Source organism: Dioscorea cayenensis, chromosome 17 (assembly GCF_009730915.1).
Source record: "Dioscorea cayenensis subsp. rotundata cultivar TDr96_F1 chromosome 17, TDr96_F1_v2_PseudoChromosome.rev07_lg8_w22 25.fasta, whole genome shotgun sequence".
NCBI lineage: Eukaryota > Viridiplantae > Streptophyta > Magnoliopsida > Dioscoreales > Dioscoreaceae > Dioscorea > Dioscorea cayenensis.
In genome coordinates, this window is record NC_052487.1 from 5,683,735 (window position 1) to 5,696,578 (window position 12,844).

The following is a 12,844-nucleotide window of genomic DNA, read 5'->3' on the forward strand; positions in this document are numbered from 1 at the left end:
GGTCAAATGCTATTGTTGGATTATTTAAACACATTGCTTATTGCTACCAAATTGTAGTTTGAGTGTGGGTGTGGCATTTGTGCCTCACAGAGATTTTTTTTTAAAAAGCTTCATTGTTCATGTTCTGTTAACTAACATTCATGAAATCTTCAATAGGTGGGAATATTATCTTCTATTTTTAATTTGCTTTGCCAACCTATCCCAGGAATTGATACTTGATTATGAATAGTTGAATACACATTTATGACTATATTATGTTAGATATCCTGCATTCATCTTATCTCGCTAAAAAAATTTCATATTGCAAAAATTCTTTTGATCCGCTTAGTTTTTAAGTTTTTAATATTCTCAATACAACTCGTTGTTTCTAGTGCTTTCATCATTCAAGATACACTTTCTTTTTTTATAAGGTTTTTTTACTTCTTATAATATTTTTCATATGTTTCACAAATTTCACAAGCACTAGTAAATAATGATCAATTGTCCTAAGTGAAAAATATATACTGACAAAGTAAGAAACATCCAATGGCAGCTAGTTCTTTCTTTCGAAAGATTGTATACGGTTAGAGTAGTGCATTTTTTTTGAACCACATATAAACCATGTTTATTAAAATACACCAAGTGCAGGGTAGTTTTAATAATCCTGAATGCAACAATAAGACTGGATAACCTTAAGAATATCGAAAAACCATTATGCAGCAAAGTGGAAGTAAAAATGGCAGTGAACATCAACAATCAATAATTCATTTTAAAGCTTAATTTGGTTTAAATTAGATTGTCAAGCCTATTAGCAGCATGGTTGATATCCCTCCCAATGACAATGACAAGCCATCTGGAATACAAGCCAAGCATTCTGTGTCTGATTTACACAGACACACAAGAGTATTCTAGAGTTAAGTAACTGGGAATATATGTCATATTTCACTATAATGTATCATTATGTATAACAAATTCTAAGAATGAACATGTGTAAAAGAAAAGTGGAAATAGAAGCCATAGTAAAAACGCATGAGTAAAACTAGTACAATACCATCCTTATTTGAATTTTGAGGAAGTTGACCTCTTCGCCCTGCCTTTTCACTGGGAAAATGCTCCTTTTCCTAATAGCAACCACAACAGAGCATATAAATTATGAATTTTCCTTATATTAGGCTATGCCAAAAAAAAAATGTTGATAGTGGAAAAAGGCTTTACGATGACTTGGAATTATAATAAAAGGTATTAGAAGGATGGTCATAAAAAAAAAGAGGAAAGGAACCAATTCACATGTTTACAATGGAATATAGGGCACAGAATGCTTAGCTTGGCTAAACAACAACTACTCAGAAAAATAATTTGAACACGACTGAAGAAGTCTAGCACTGACCTTCACAGGGTTAGTTGAACACAAGAGAATGATCAAAGGAAGAATCAATAGCAGGTTCCGTTGTCTAATTTACAGGAAACTCATTGCAATGGTGTTTATTAGGAGTTGTCAACTCACAGTTCATAGAAATTGAAGATGTCAAGCACTCTACCTACCACAAAAGTAATTGGATTAGCCATCATGGTACCAATCAACAAAGTACAATAGAAACATGAGATAAGCCTTTCATTTGATTTTCTATACTAGAGAGCACCATAAAGTTTCACACACTATTTGTATTCATGAAAATAGCACATAGAAAAACTCTGCATTTTTCACATATATTAAGGAAATGAAAATATGTAAGAAATGAAGCTAATCTTATCAAAAGATAAATTCTTTTTTGTTTCTATTTATTAGTTTTAAGGTTTGCATATAGTGTTTGTATCACTTGCATAGACAGAGAGTCCTTTATATTTAAGGTTTTCATTTATCTTTAAAGCCTTGTTTCTGTGGGTCTAATATCATAATTCAAGTCAATTGAAGTTATGTTTGGTTTGCATTTTGGTAGGATGAAAAGGAAGAAGATCTTCCATTTTGCTTTAACAGGGTGTTTTATCAAGATTCTGCACAGGCAGATGTCTATGAGTTTCTTGCTCTACCTATAGTTCAAGGTATTCTGTCAAGCCTTTGATTGTGGTGCTTTTATATGCATTTCATAATTGATTTCATTATGATTAGTGTTATGTTAGGATGACTGCACTTTGAATTTCATTTGAGTATTGTTTGTCAAAACTCTATACTATCTCCAAATGCAGACACTGTCAAGGCAATAAATGGAACAATCATTATCTATGGACAGGTTAGTTGTGCATCAACTATAACTATTTTACAAGAAATGTCTTTCAGGCTCCTCCTAGCTACTGCATAATGACTAAACAACATTGCATGGTTTACTGACCTCTGGATTTTGGTTATTTGGTTAATGATGATAGGAATGTTCAAAAACTAAAAAATCTTATGACATATTCATTGTTGACAAGTATTTGTCTTATTTAATAGTTGATAGATGGCTGTTAGGCAGCAAAGATATGAGTCAGCCAAACATTCCATGGAGTTTGGAAATTTATGATTGGAAAAATTTACTGAAAAATTAAAAAATATATCTTCATTTAGCTTCTAAAGTTTATTCTTGTCAATGGCCTAGTTTAAGTTCTCTTTCACAGCAACACCTAGAGTCTGTTCCTATTTTGTATGTCGATTGTTGACACTAACCAAATTAAATGCATTTTGGCTAGACTGGAGCTGGGTAGACATACATCATGGAAGTTAATTGACTGGCTCATTGTTATAGACTTAACTTTACAGGTTCATTAGATGTAAATTCTCTATTTTCTGTTGAATCAGGGTCTTGGCATCTTAGACTGATGAAAATAAAAAAAAGACTACTTCCGCGGGTTGTTGATGGACTTTTTCAGTGCATAAATTCTTCTTCAGAAGACACCAAGTGTGTTGTAAAGTTGTCAATGGTACTAGTCTTTGGCTGTAAATTTAAGAATTTTTTTTCAATCTTCAATTTGCAGCATAGTTTTGTTGTGATGCTCTCGTGGCTCTTATAGGTTGAGATATACATGGAAAAAGTGAGGTTTGTATCTTCTCAAACTATTTTTTTTCTGTTCAGAAGAATGTTTCTGCAGATGGGTAAAACAAAGCTAAATCCTAGACTCAAAATTCCATTTTGTATTTTACCTATCTCTCCCTCCTGAACTGCTTTCTGGAAGATTAGTTTTTGTAGCTTCAGAAGTGTTGCTTTCAGAGACGGAGTTTGTTGGCACCTGCAGGTAAAAAGAATATTTGAAAAGTTAACAAAACAGTTCCCATACAACATCTCAGGGCATATACACTTTGAACAAGCAAATATCTTACCACCGGTTTCTTTCCCCCAAAGAGGATTTTGAAGATGATAGTTAATATTACAATCACTATGGACACTAGAACTCCAATTGTCAGTTTTGGTTGTTTTTCTCCTTTCTCTATGGCATCCTATAAAAGAAACATATAGGGATTGGATAACGAACAAAAATAAAGTAAATAACATTCAGGGGAATGTGAGAATGAAGTGAAAGGCCAATTTTGTTTCAGACCAATTGTTACATGTGCTAATCAACAAAGATTACTTAATTGCTTCAGAATTTAATAACATGCTAATGAATACAACAAACTCATAGGCTCCTAAGCTTGCAAATCTATACCAAAATCAAATAAGTCTTATTAAATTAAAAAAATAAATTAGAGTTACAATTCAAACATCAAAAATAGAACCTAAATTTTCTTACCAAAAAAGGGAAAAAGAAAAAGAAAAAAGAAGAAAAAACAAGAGAATATGCTTATAATAATACTTCAAGATAAACTCTTAAAACTTGGATGCGGAAATGCATTCAATGAAAAAAAAACAAAGAAAGAAAGAAAGAAAACTTTGCATATATGAATCAAATTCCAAAGGAAATTAAAATTAAAAGATGCTCGTGGCTATATACCAAGAACATATGATGATTCTACAAATCAGAATGACAATGGGACAATTGTGGCTTGGTATGTTATGATAATCCCCTACCAAATCTACAAACTTAGAATATAATTCATGTTTTTGACAGTATGCTAACATAAATGTAAAAAAAAAATGCTATCAAGATTGATTTAATGTAGAAATCATATCAACTTCAGATGTAATTTCTTGAACAAAAGTGAAGCATTTTTCATCCAAGAAGCTAAAACACACGGAATAGAAGCAAATTAAAAAAAAAAATAATAACCAGATAAGCACTACAACATTCAGAAAATAAATCTAATTCAAGAAATGGTAACTTCACAAAAGAGAGGGTATTAATAGAATCATCATAACTATATTAATATACCTGCTACAACAGAACTACACTAAGCAAGTTTCAGAAAGTTCGTTATCTAATGTTAGAGAAGGTCATCATCAAACAAATTGGCAACTTAAAATGATAAGTAAAAATCTACTATCCTAGCCAAGATCACTTAGTTAAGGTGCTAAATTTGGAGCTGCCTAGATCAAGTTTTAATGATAGGGAAAGGATGAATGACACTACAACATGCTATTTCACCTACTAATGTATAAGGCATGTTGCAAATCATGAAAGCAAAAGATAATGGAAAATACACATTGTATGAAATAATAGAGAGCGACAATTAAATATACATCAAAGTCAGCATTTTAGGCATATATATGGATATCATATTGTACAAAACAATAAGAAAATACATGGACAAGTTCATATAAAAATTACATCAATCCTAACTGTCCAATCTATAGGCTCTTGAAAAATGATACCAACCTTAACAAGCTCACTTAGCAACTTGTGTGCCAATTAATGATGCAGCCTTCAAGGAGAAATCTGCACAAATAGTAATTACACTAGGATAACTATGTGAAAGAAGTATGTGGCAAGAGAATCTGAAAATATACATCAGAGAATGAGAATAATGCAAAACATTTTGGATTGTCTTAATTGCCAAGAGGCTGTTGGCTTATCGGTACTTAAACCAATACGAAACTTTTAGCTGTTTATCAAATTACTTTGAAATATCAGCTACTTAAAAAATTCAAAAATCATAAGAATCAGCTCCCAAATTACCCTTGCTATGTAACCAATTAAACAATAGTCAGAGATTCATATGTTGGGCCCCAACAATTCATGCATGGTCTGCATTCTCGTGAATAATTAGATTTTTCTTTAGTTTTCTTATCCTTGCTTACAGCTTGTTAGATGTATATTTTGACTAATTTTTAATTAATTAATTCATGTGATGTGATATTATTAACTAACAACACATATTACCAAATTAACCAAAAAACTTAATATTAACTTCAGAAATCTGAATTGAATGATACATGATAATATTGCATGAATGCATGTGCTATCTCAATCTCTAAGCGCATATTACCAAATTAATTAATTTGAGACTATTAACAAACAATAGAAATCTGAAAAGGATAATTTTAGACAACAATGCAAGAGACAATAGGCCAAGGAACAACAACAGAAATATACTGAGGAAATTGATGAGGGCTTGATGTTGTAGTTAAATGGATAAATCCTCAATACTTTGACTCAAATGAAGGAGGTGAAGATTGGTTTGCTCAAGAACTCAATACATTCTCAAGAAAACGGCAACCAACCTGATTATAATAATCAAACAAGTAGGATTATGATGCAAGGTTAAAAGAATAGACTATTCTAATGAAGGAAAATGGCATAGGAAGACTAAATGACATAGTTGCACTACTTTAGTATGCCACCAATGACTTGGTAAGATATTAAAATATGCTAACAAACATCCATAACAATAAAATTGGCACTATAATTTTTTATGATGCAACAAGATTTTCCCCTCTATTTTTAAAAGTATAGAATGCCTTAGATTTTATGAAATCAAATGGGTATATAAAGTATTCAAGATAAAGCACAAATTCTATTGGTGAGATCATCGGTTTTAAGTGGATCGTTGATACAATTTTCTCCTCTGTTTCTGCAGTGAACAATCCAAACAAAATATTTGGACCAACCATAAAGAATCACCTTTTTCAATAATCATCACTTCTAAAACTGTTTTTACTTTTATTAACTAACACAAAGGGACTTTCATGCTGTCACTTTGTACTAAATGAATACAACCATCACAGTTACACCAACAACAGTAAGTTCAATGCTGGATTGAAAGCAAAAGCACAAAAGAAAGTAAAGTGGGTGGAAATTGCAAGTAATAGACAGCAAGATAGCACACCAAATTTTACTTGAAGTTGAACTCCAACAGGGGAGAGTTCTTTCAGAAAAAAAAACACTAAAAGAAATTGACAATCAGTCATGGGGAATTAAAGCCATGGTAAAAATTAAAATGTGAGGTACATGTAGGTACACTCGCCTTAGCCCTTATATGTTGCATCTATGTCCAAGTCATGACTTTGAAACTTTGAAGCCATAATTTTTTTACTTGACAATATGTCTCAAATGCCGTACAAAATAACAAGCATTTTGTTCATCTATATATATATATATATGTATATATTTCTGCAGATCAATAACTTTGAATCTCTATTGCGTTAATTTCATGCATTTTACTCAATTAATTAAACACATTATCATCCCAAAAAAAATCACATTGTTAAGTTGAACCATTGAGAAAGCATGCACAACTTGAAAATGGTGAACATATATCTATCTGTGCATACATGTCTCTAAGTTTGCTGAAAATGAAAATGGCAACCAAAACAAGATCAAAAGCCACAATTAATAGATTATAATAAACAATCAGTACACCTTCTTCAATCAAATTCCCTAATTTCTAAAGTTCTAGAACCCTAAAATTCCCTTAATGATTGGGGTAGCCCTAATCCAAGTTTGCTGATAAGTGCTTGTGCGATAGCAATGCGAAGAGTTCTTTCCTTATGTTGAGCATTACTTTTCTCAGGTTTTAACGCTAATAAGTGTGTATTTATGTTACTTTCATGTAGGTAGGGTTGTGAGGCCAATTATGAGAGAAAGAAGCCAATGTGGGTCGTAATGCACCAATTTGGAGGAAATTTTGCTAAGGTTCAAACGCGAAGACATAGGTCGGGTTCGAGATGCGGGAATGTGTGCCAATCTCCTCGTATTTGAGTTAGTACAACCATTTGGAGGAGCACAAGGGCAGTCGCATTCAAGCATTCCGACTTATGCATTTAGAACAAGATCTCCACCAACATGTCTGTTATTGAAGAAGTAAAGCGATCCACGACATAAACGTGTGCCCGCTTGCGTTACCTCGATGAAAGCATGGATTCGGGAGTATTTCAGGTACTGTTCACAGCCGGCCGAGAAAATAGGAAAACAGAGAATCCACACGGGCGTGTGGAAATTCCCCACGCCCATGTGAAAAATCCACAGGGGCGCTCACAGGGGCGTGTGGATTCCTGATTCCAGCCCTTTAAAAGCCGATTTCAGCCCCGATTTCAGTATTCTTTTCTCCATCTTTTCCCCAACTTGAGAGAGGGCTTCGGCTAGGGTTTTGAGAGGTATTGGCTAGGGTTTTGGAGAGGTTCTATGGCTCCGACATAGCGCGTAGTTTGGAAGAAAGTTATTGGGAGAGCTTTCATCGGCACCGATCCGGCGAAGTGTATCCTAGGCCGGACAAAGGATCTCTTGCGATGAGTAGAGGACTCTCCACAAGACCATCGACACGACCATCGAGGGGGTTTTCTATGAATTTATTGCTTTTACATTCTATTTCTTTGATTGTAATTAGCTCCATGGAGGGCCAAACCCCTAGTGGGTACTTGGGTATTTGTGAACCCTAGGATGTATTCGTTTCATTGAATCTCTTTATTATGCTTTCAATTAATTGATGTTTATTGTGAGTTCCAACCTTGAATGCTTGATTATTTGAATACTCCCCTAGAGTGACACTAGGGTTGAGAGTTCTTGTTGGCAACCTTGTGAGTGAGTGACACACCACGAATGTTAGACAAATCTAGGTTGGAGAGGGTTGAGAGGGTGAGTCGAAAGGTACAGGAGCGTCCCCTTTCCCCTCCGATGTGATAGATTCTACCTCCGTTCCTCGAGGTTTTTGCGGCCATAATAGAGTGAATGGTCTAAGGGATGACCCTCCACTGTGGCTTAGTTGCGAGTGTAACGGAGTGAAGCGTTGAGGTGATCTTAGTATCTAGGGCTTAATCGTGGTTAGGGACCTTCCACCTGGACCAAAGGGTTAGGTCTATAATTAGGAAGAGATTTATCACTTGGAATCCCTAGAGCTCATTGCAACTCTATGCGAGTGCGAGGTTGAGAGGTTATCTAATCTCTCCTCCGGGACATGTATAGAGTTAGGCATTGTTGACCTTAGATTTGGGACTATGTAATTAAGGATTTCCACGACTCATTATTGCATTGATTAGGAAGCATAATAGAGGGTTCTTGCACTTGAAATGATTGTCCTAGGCGGAGCATTATCCGGGTACCCCATCTTTATCGATTGCTTTACCTTCTCCTTTACTTGTGCTCTCTTACTTGTTGTTTTTACTTTTGAGAATTGAATCATTGTCACACATATCACTATTCATTTTTCACATAGTTAAGAAGCAAATTACGTGTTTTTATTCCCTACTCCCTGTGGATTCGATACCCGCTCATCCGGGATTATTACTTCGATAAACCCGTGCACTTGCGGGATATACGCAAGGGGACCTTGTCATTTGCACCAACGAATTTCATTTGAAGCACTACTAGAACAATGAATAACACTAAAAATCAGAAGGAGAAAAGAAAAACGTAAACCCTAACCAAATTTATGATACCTCAAAATCGGATGCTCGAGACGGTGTCAAGGGCCGAAGAAACAATAGAAAATTCCGAAAGTCCAAAAATCCTCTAGCGAAGAAGAGAAGCAAGACCGTTCGGGGGTACTTCGAAGGATTGATTGAAATGAAGAAGAGAAGCAAGCTTTATTAAATAAGATTAACTTATTTTTGTAACTTTTAAAATTAATTTATTTATATATAATTTTGGGCATGATGTTATAAGACTCTATGAAAGAAGAAACTAGAGTTTATCAAATATGATAAATTTTAGCCTAAACTAATTATAATCATTTCAAATATTTCAATACTTTGATATAAATAATTTCTCATGTGAACTCAATTCAATAAGTATTAATTATTTAAGATGATAACATGACATTAATAGCAAGCAATATTTAAATAATATATTAATTTTTAAATCCGTTTCTAGTCCCTTTCTATTAGAAACTGATTAGAAATAGATATTTTCTAATATTTAATAATATTTAGATAATATTTTAATTTTTAACTCCGTTTCTAGTCCTTTTCTATTAGAAACGGATAGAAATGGATATTTTTTAATATTTAATAATATTTATATAATATATTAAATTTTAAATTTGTTTCTAGTCCCTTTCTATTAGAAACGGATTAGAAACGGATATTTTATAATATTTAATAATATTTAAATAATATATTAATTTTTAAATTCATTTCTAGTCCCTTTCTAATAGAAACGGATTAGAAACGGATATTTTCTAATATTTAATAATATTTAAATAATATATTAATTTTTAAATCCGTTTGGAATCTCTTTATATTAGAAATGGATTAGAAATGGATATTTTCTAATATTTAATAATGTTTAAATAATATATTAATTTTTAACTCCGTTTCTAGTCCTTTTCTTTTAGAAACGGATTATAAACGGATATTTTTTTAAACTTTTAATAAATCATATTTTTAAATGCTTGTTTGTAAGTCGTTCTTATTAAAATCATATTTAAAACAATTGTTATTTCGTTGCTAATCTGTTGCAAGTAAATTCTGTTTGTAATATTCTGTTTTTAAATTGTAACTTTCTTGTAGTGCCTGTTAAGCTTTCGCTAGTGCTTAAGTGTCTATAACTTACGCATGATAATTTAAATCCAGCCTAGTGTAAGGGCTACCATGAAGCAAATGCATGCAACTGCAATATGGTATGCTTCTTTTGGGAATAATTGATTAACTAATCATACATGAACATAGCACATGTTTATATCAAACAATGGGTATGATAACTCATTGCAAACCAAGTTCTTTTACAGCTAACTCCTCATGTTTTCTCTTGAATTGTGTCCCTGCAGAAGTAAATACATGCAACCTCTCGATTAACATTTCTCTTTTATTTTTAGATTTTTGTATTTTTTTAATAGTTCTAATGGATGATATTTTCCTGTAGCTTTCACCTTTATAGTAGTTAATGTAAGATTGTTAGCATATGCTCTTGTGTATCTGAAATTTTAATCCAAATAACAACATCAATCAGCAAATCAAGGATGCATGTACAACATCAAAAACCTATTATTACATGTATTGATTCTAATCAAACTCACCCTACAACTTGGTCGCTAAAGAACTAAGATCTCCAGTCATCAACAATGAAGTAGTACAGAGATCTTATCCATGTCTGGGTTCCTATATATGGTATCCCTAGATCATGATACCCAATTTTATTAATAAAAAAAAATAACGTTAGTAACTGCGGTATGAAGATTTATCAAAAAGAATTTTAAGGGCCTAATCATAAAAAAGATATAAACATTTATGGGAGAAAAGTATTATGATTGGTGTGTTGTCCTTCCACACTTCATTTTCACATTCTGTGACCGCAGTAGAGATCTTACAATTGCCACAACCATAAGGAAGGCGAAGCTCTCTCTCTCTCTCTCTCTCTCTCTCTCTCTCTCTCTCTCTCATATTCTTTGGTATATAAGAATTCTATTACATAAATTTGATTGCAAATAAGCACAGTCATTTATACTTGATTCAATTGCATTTCATCTAATAAAAATTCTATTTCTCTCATTCTTTATTATATAAAAATTCTATTACATAAATTTGATTGAAAATAAGCATAGTTATTTATATATGGTGCATCTCATATTCAGTGGATATGTAAGAAACCACTTGCCAATTAAATTGTATTTCATCTCATAAAAATGCAAGTAAAAATATATCACTTTCTTTTGTTGTGAAAAAAAAATACTTTACTGGCTTGCATCTTTAAAGAAAAGTAATAAAAAAATGAAATGGGAAATCGCATGACAAGAATTTACAGCAATTGTTTGATGCAGTAATTATGCAAACATTTTGTAAAAATAAATATCCAAAAGATTTTAAGGGAAATAATATATGGGAAGAAGGGGAAATGGTCATCAAAAGAATTAAGACTTTTAGTGACAACATTTTTGTGTCAACTTGTTATTTTGCCAAAAATATTAGGGTTGTTGGGTAAAAAAAAAAATTAATCAACACTATTGTTTAGATTAATTATAATTACTTATGCTTTTGTCATTATTATTATAATAATTATCACAATTTAGTATATGTAATAGTTAAGTTGTCACTATTAAAATATTAATAGTGACATTTTATTTTGTATCCAATGTTCATCATTAAAAGCATATAAGATTTTGTGCCAAAAATTTCATGATGAGAATAATGTGTAATTGTGACAAACATATTGTTGTCAGTATAATTTTCCATTTGTTGTGGTGAAAGTGTTTTTTCTTTTACTCAACATCTATTTTTTTAGCACAACAATTTTGTCACAAAGAATTCAACCATTTGGTGTCTAAAACATATTGTCATAAAAATTATATTAAAAAAAAAATTCAAACATGTAGTTTCTACTGAATGTCATCATAAAAATATAAATTAACATATATAGTTTTTTTTAAATTAGTATATGCGGTAGTAAAAATTATATTCTTAATAAAATATTTAAAACCTATTTTTCCTACCCAATCTTATGTTTTATGCATATATTTTTTAAAAAATTATTAGGTGTTTTAAGTAATTATTTATAGATAAAGTTTAAAAGGTTTTTAAAATTACAATTTATCCCATACTCAGAATTTATATTATAAAGTTTTAAAAATGTGCCTTTAATTTGGATTATACCTAGGATTTATAGTATTAGAGAAACAAATTTTCAAAATTAAAATTATAATTAAATAGATATTTGCCAAGTCTCACAAAATGAAAAATTGGATAATGTAAATTTTAAAAAGATGTTTATCTTGAATGAACTTAAGATATATAAGAAATAAACAAAGATGGTAAAACCTTGAGAATTTATGTGCCTACAAAGATTGATGGCAAGGGTTTGGCTTTATTTGATTCAAAGAACCAAAGTGACTCAATTATCTCAAGGTGTAGAGATGCATATCATTGATGGTGACAAGATGTACTTCTTTTCTGTTCCTTAAATTCTTTATCTTAGTTTATTCAATGGATAAAAGATAATTGTTGTTTTGGTTTACCTTTTTCATCTTCAAAGTTAAGTTTATTAGATTTTTTTTTCAATGATGGTTGTTTGTCAGTATTTTCTTTTTGGGCATTTGAATCTCAGGTTGATAATTGGAATATGTTGTTTATATTTTGATGGTGTGGTTTTCCTTTTTTTATTTTTAATGATTTTTTATCTATTTAAAACAATAAAAGGCAAATGCAACATGGAATTTGTCTCTTCTCAATTGAGAAAAAAATAATGGCATCACAGTTGTAATTAAATTAGAATTTTTTGAAAATTTTAAAATTATATTATTAGATTCTTATTTATTATTCTAAATATGCCAAATAAACAACAAGGAGAAAGAATAACATTTAAGACCTAAAAAGGAGTTATATTCTAGCATAAGCCGAAGCTGATAAGTAAAAATGAAGATTCAAATGCATGGCGGAGTACTTCATCTCCAAATTTACATTAGAGAATAGTTTAGGATAATTTTACAATAGTAATTTGGATATTTAAAGTTCCAATTTTATATATTCAAAATTGGAATTTTGTACATAGTGATATTTATCTATTTTTATACAATATTAAATACTTGTATTTGCTTGTGTAATAATATTTTGCCAGTAAAAATTTGTTTTTTGTGACAAAATTGTTTAAGATG